Raw genomic sequence first — 7159 nt, 5'->3', positions numbered from 1 at the left:
TGCTCTACGGTCCCACAGGCCCTGGCAAGTGCACGATGTCATGCGTCCAGCATTGCGGCGTCATGCAGAGGAATCTCGCTGCCTAACAACGCCCCGCATCCCACCCCTCTTCCCTCCCCTCCCTTCTGAACCCCTGGCGACCACTATCGTCATGTCAATGTTACACGCTGCCCCGTGTATCAGTAAATCTGCTCTGGCCCATGCTTACGCTCCCCCTTAGGTTTGCTCTTCCTCAGTCTTGAGGGATTTGGGATGACGTTTGGTCTGAGTTCTTCAGGCTGAAAGGGGGCTCAGATAACATGGGGCAGATGGAAGGAACTGTTCTGCTTGCAGTTTTAGATATGTCTTGTTTTCTCGGGAAGGGACTTGTCCGTCATCACCATTTTGTTGGCTTGTCCAGGACGAGCCCCGAGACTTGGAGTGTAGGAGTTGGCTGCAACTCGGCCGGGATTCAGGGCTCAGCCGGCACAGGAACAGACCCAAGAGTTCAGTCTGTGCAAGCTGTATTTAATGGGTATAGTTTAAATAAAAACAGTAGAAGAATCATGAGTGTGGGAATTTTTTTCATCTCCCCAAGCAGCCATATGGGTCTGAAAGCCCAAGGAGGGGAAGTCAGAGAGGCCCTGGATTATACCATCACGCACCGAGGAAGAGGAAGCCTTGGGTGTTTTGGGGAGTCCTACTTTCTATCTCGGGAAGATTCAGGGATTAACTAAGGGAGGGTGGGAAACACTATTGCCAGGCAAGGGCCCCTAAGCCATCAGATCAGAGAGCCCCCCGCTGGCACAGGCCACAGGAGAGAAGGGGGTCCCTACCAGAAGACCCCGCTAGGACAGCGTCTATGCAAGGTACCTCTCTAAGTTCACTGGTCACAGGTGCAGGCTTGGGCCTTGTGCTTGACCCAGAACCAGGCCCTTGCACCATCAGCTCATCCCGAATCAGAAGGGATCCTTGTCAGCCTCCTTGTTTGAAAGCACTGAGACCGGACACTGAGAAGCAGGCACATGGCATTGACTTCGGGTCCCAAGCTCCGCATCTCTAAGGAACGTTGGACAAGAGCGCTGCTAAGTCTTCAACTCTAAAATAGAGTCAACAACCTGTCGGAGCTAAGCATTGGGTCTCTGGCTTTCCAGGTTGAGGGCCTTAGTGTCACTTTAATGGGTACATCATGATGCCCGGGAGCAACGAGCGTCACATAAGCCATCGAGAAATATCCTGGAAGAAACACGCCATCCCCTTTTAAAGCAGTGGTTCTCAGGGTGTGTCCCTGGGACTCTTGGGCATTCCTGCGATGGTCTGAAGCTGCACGGGCCCCAGAAAAGTGTGTTCTTAAAGTTAGCCATTCTGTGGGTGTGAGCCTGCTGTCAGTAGGGTCTTCCGGTGAGTAGGATCTTTACTAAGACGTGACCCTCCTCTTTCAGGATGGGTCTTAATCCTGTAAGGGAATGAATTCAGACTAAGAGGAGAGAGCCACGGAAGCAAGGAGCTGGAATCAACCAAACCTGAAAGAGGGGAGAGCCCGCAGAGGCCGCCATGTGCTTTGCCATGTGACAGAGCCGTCCAGGGTCACCAGCAGCCAGGCTTTGCGGAGAACGCATCTCCCGGTGATGCCTCGATTTGGACATTTTTCTCAGTCTCAAAACTGCAAGCGTGTAAGCCAATAGATCCTCATTGTAAAAGCCAACCCGTTTCTGATACAGTACTTTCAGCAGCCCAGCAAACTAGAACAATATCTAAGACCTCTTCAGGGGTGTGCAAAGTCAAACTTTTCATAATAATTTTAAGTCTTTAATTGCCATTTTCTCTCTCATGCTTTCCCTGTATTCAGCAGCATTTTCCAAAGGCTACTTGACATGGGATCTCACGGCAGATTAAATGAGGACGCAGTTACAAGACTCTGTCTCTATTAAGCCAAACTTCTTTTTAGAGAAATTGTAGGTTTACAGAAAAATCACGCAGAAAATACAGAGTTCCCGTATACCCTCCCCCCATTAGCATTAGTGTGGGGCAGTTGTCACACCTGATAAAAGAATAGGATTATATTAATATTGTACTATTAACTACAGTCCCTGATTTACATTAGGACTCCCTATTTATGTTATACAGGCCTATGGATTCAGTTTAAAATTCTTATTTTAATAACATGTATACAACCTAAAATATCCGCTTTTGAAATTCGTAAAAAAAAAATGTAAATGCCACTCTTCTCACTAAGCCTTTTTTTAATTTTAGAAAAAACAGTTGTTTTCCAAAAATTTGTAGTTTTGTTAACATAGAATAGGTTTATTATTGTTATTTTAAAATGAATTAACATGCTAAACATGTTTTAATTTTTGCTTATAAGGTAACTATTGGTAGGTAATAACTCACATGATCAAAGTTATTTTTACTCAGTTTTTTCTTTGAGTGTTTTGAATTTTTTTTTCCTCAGTGAGTTTTAAGAGTATAAAGAGGTCCTGAGACCAAAATGTTTCAGGTCTGCTGAGTGACAGTGTTGGGGATTGAACCATGCACCCCACAAAAGGGGTGTTCTTTTTATATATATATATATTTTTAATTTATTTTTAAAAGATATATAGATCACACAAAATGTTACATTAAAAAATTTAGGAGGTTTCCATATACCCCACTCCCCCCGCCCCCGACTCTTCCAACATCAACAACCTCTCTCATCAGTGTGGCACATTCACTGCATTTGGTGAATACATTTTGGAGCACTGCAGCACCGCATGGGTAATAGTTTAATTGTAGTTTGCACTCTCCCCCAGCACATTCAGTGGGTTATGGCAGGATATACGATGTCCAGCATCTGTCCCTGCAATATCATTCAGGACAGCTCCAAGTCCCGAAAATGCCCCCATATCACATCTCCTCTTCCCTCTCCTTGCCCTCAGCAACTTCCGTGGCCACTTTCTCCACATTGATGATATAATTTCTTCCATTGCTAGAGTCACAATAGTTCTGTAGTAGAATACCAGTAAGTCCACTCTCATCCATATTTTATTCCTCCATCCTGTGGACCCTGGGATGGCGATGTCCACTTCACCTCTAGATCGAGAGGGGGCTTCAGTCAGAAGGGGCATTCTTAATCTTAGGCTGGCTCCTGTGGGTGGGAACCCACATGCAAACAGGACCTTCTGGAGATGTTTTTATTAGATAAGCTGCAGCCAGCGTAATCAGGGCGGGTCTTCACCCGCTATTACTGGAGGTCTTGTAAAGAGAGGGAATTCAGATGCTGTCAGAGAAGCCGGAAGCCAGAGGAACCACAGGACGAGGCCGAGGACATGGCCGTGTGGCAGAGAACTGCCATCTCCAGGTGGCCACTGATTCCGGAAAAAGCAGGGCCTCGCCAATGCCTCAATTTGTGACTTCTGAAAACCACAAGCTGATCAAGTCTTGTCGTTTCACCCAACCCATTGTATGGGATTTGTCACAGCAGCCCTGGCACACTTAGACAGACAGGAATTCAGAGAGGTTAAGTAACTTTCCTGCAGTCACACAGCACCTGGCTGAGCAGATGTCGGTTGGCTTGAAGACTTGGTGCTCTTTGCACTCTTGCTTTACTGCCTTTCCTTTGCTTTCCCCCATTGGATACAGCAAACAGTCAAGAATTTACTTAGAGAGCTTTAATTTTCACTTGGCACAGTATTAGGTCTTGACACTCACTGAGACCCTGGGGTTGAAGTAGCTCACACAGCCAGAGCAGCAAGCTGTAGGAGGGGACGTTGTGGTGCTCGAGAAAGATCTGACACCTTGAGGTCAGGGAGAGGACGGCTAATGCAAGTCATTTCTTTTGACACACACCTGCTACCTACTTGATAGTCATCTGCCATGGGGCAGCAGATGGAACCGGGAATTAAAGAAGAGACAAGACAGAGGAGAAATAAGTAGAACAAACACACAATTTCCCAAACACTTGCAATGCATAATGTATATCACATTTCAGAACACATGGGGAAATATAATGAATAATAAAATTTTCTCCTAAACCAGAAAACCTAGCCACAAAGGAAGAAGGGTAAGAAAAACAATTTTATTATTGGGTAAGCATTAAATCACTGTGTGTTACATTACAAGCAATCCACTGAAGAGATTGCAAAGAAAGGACTCTCACTCTTTGATAGAGCCAAGCAGATACAACCTGTTACACATGTGTCAAGAGAAATGACAACGTGCTTAGGTACGGGGCCTTGACTGCAGCATGTGTCACCCATGGTTCATTGTACATTCACCTCATGATTGGAGTGGTCTTTGTCTTTACTACTTGCCCCTATCCAAAGGAATAATAAAACTTCTCACATCTCTATTCCAGGGAGGTAGTTAGAAGGTAGAGCCAGATAACCAAATCAAATGCCCAAGGTACGACGATTGTTAAGTAAAGTACTAAGAAGGTCATTTGGTGTTGCCAGGAGGGCCTTCTTTTCTGAGAAGGGCTCTTCCAAAGGACTGAAACAATTGGCATGCAGGGGTTTTCTGAGAAAATGGTACACACCTCACAGGGTTGCTCAACAGCAACACCTGCTGATAAACAGGTTTGGGTCCAGGAGAATTAGCTTATCAGATTGGACAAGGGTACCATACTAAATAATGCACGTATGCTCCCCAATCTGGAAGAACCCCTCCCATGTAAAATGGAAATTTAACATCAGACAATCAGATTATTTCCTCACTTTCTTCTGCATTCATGTCACATGAGTTCCCCTTGTCCACTCCCTTGGTGCAGCACCCTTCTGCTTTTTGAATTGGATGCGCTCTGATTCATGAAGTGCTCCATAAAGCTGGGAGATCTTAAACTGCATGAAAAGTTTTTCTTTGATCAGTTTTTGCAATGAGGTTGGGGTCCAAAGGTGATAAATTTTTAATATGCAGAATACACAAAGAAACCCTTCAACTCAACAAAAATGAAAAGTTTAATTAAAAAGTGGGCAAAAGACTTGAAGAGACATTTCTCCAAAGAAGATACGCAAATAGCCAAAAATCACATGAAAAGATGATTAATATTAGGGAAATGCAAATCAAAACCACAATGAGATACCATTTCACACACACTATAAAGGCTACTATTTAAAAAATAGGAAAGTACAATTGTTGGAGAGTTTGTGGAGAAAGAGGAACACTCACTCCTTTCTGGTAGGACTGTAAAGTGATATTGCTGCTGTGCAAGACAGTTTGGCAGTTCCTCAGGAAACTAAATATGGGATTACCGTATGACCTGACAATCCTGTTAGTAGGTTTATACCCAAAAGAATTGAAAGCAGGGACTCAACCAGATATTTGCATGACAATGTTCATAGTGGCATTATTCACAATTGCCAAAAGAGGGAAGCAACCCAAGTGTCCATCAACTGATGACTGGACAAACTAAATGGAATATTATTCAGCAATTAAAAGGAACAAAGTCCTAATACATGAGAAAACATGGAAGAACTTTGAAGACATCATGTGTATGAAAGGAACAAGATATAAAAGGACGAATATTGTACCTTCCCACTGATATGAAATGATTAGAATAAGGAAATTCATAGGGTTAGAAACTAGAATACAGGTTGCCAAGGGCGAGGGTAAGGCTAGGGAGTGGGAAGTTAATGCTTAAATTGCGCAGAGTTTCTGTTTGTGTTGCTAGACAAGTTTTGGTAAAGGATGGTGGTGGTGGCTATAGAACATTGTGAATGTGATTAGTCACACCAAATTATACACTTGAATGTGGTTAAAAGGCAAGATTTTAGGTTGTGTGTGTTACTAGAATAAAAATTTAAAAACTGTAAAAACAGGACTATATAATGCAAACCATTTTGGATCACAGAGTGGTTCAACAATGGCAATGGAGGGATACTGGTATGGGATACCATTGACAGGTGATATATGGCTGACAGGGAGCTATACAGAACATATGTCCAGGGTGCATGGTAATGTTTGGATATACTCATAGTGGCAACAATTAAAAACCACAGCAGGGGGGGGTACTGGGTTCCTGGCCAGTGGTGCTCTGTTGTGGTCCCTAGGGGAGGAGCGACAGTCTCCCAGGTGCAGCGGCGGGGACCGGGGGGGAGTGGGGGTTCAACAGTGAGCCCCTGACGCTAATGACTATGCTTGTGAGCTGATGGGCCTGAAATAAGAACAAGGCCTAGAGCAGCATTGTGCCTGGGAATTTCCTCCTGTCAGCCTTCATGTTACTCAAATGTGGCCAGTCTCGAAGCCAAACTCGGCATGTAAATGCAATACCTTCCCCCCAGCGTGGGACATGACACCTGGGGATGAGCCTCCCTGGCACCGAGGGACCACTATCAACTACCAACTGATGATGCAATTGGAAAATGACCTTACACGGAAGGTTCAATGCGGATCAGCAGAATATCCCTGTCTACATAAAATAACATGACTTTAAAATGCTGTTTGACCTAATGTAAGGGGGAAATGGAAAGGAGAAATGAGTTTATATGGCTACGAGTCTCTAAAAAAGAGTCTGGAGGCTGTCAGAAGGATTGCCCTTGTGCACAACTGAGCGGGGTATGAGAGACAGATAGAGCAGATACAACCCCCAGGTATTGGTTCCTTTGAGGGCTAAAGAGACCTGTGGGAGTTATGGTCATGGACGATGGGGTGAACTACCAGGTCAGATGGCCCCTCTTTGGAAATGGTGTTTATGTGTGATGAATCTGGACTCAGATGGGATCTCTCTTCATGGGACTTTCATGCTAATGTGCTGGAGGTGCAGTTGGTGTTGGGGTTTGGGATATATTTGGGGGAATTGAATCTCTGGACTGACAGTGTGATGGCCAGGTCCTGAGCCTCAGCAGACTCCAGCACCTACAGTCTGATTCATTGGACTCAGCTAAGATGGAGTTGAAGAGGGACAACCACCACACCATGGAGCCTAGAGTGATTACAACTGAAAGTGGGAGGATTGCATCCAGCATCCATGTGGAATCTGAGCCTCCTCTTGACATAGAGGTGCAATGGACACAACCAATCCAGTGTCCACATAGAAAAGGTGGCATTGGATTGGGAAAAGTGGACATGGTGGCTGATGGGTATGGGGAAAGGCGGGAGGAGATGAGAAGTGGAGGCGTCTTTGGGACATGGAGCTGCCCTGGATGGTGCTTCAGGGGCAGTCACCGGACATTGTAAATCCTCACAGGGCCCACTGGATGGAATGGGG

Source organism: Dasypus novemcinctus, chromosome 5 (genome assembly GCF_030445035.2).
Source record: "Dasypus novemcinctus isolate mDasNov1 chromosome 5, mDasNov1.1.hap2, whole genome shotgun sequence".
Classification (NCBI taxonomy): Eukaryota; Metazoa; Chordata; class Mammalia; order Cingulata; family Dasypodidae; genus Dasypus; species Dasypus novemcinctus.
Note: the sequence above shows the minus strand (reverse complement) of the source record.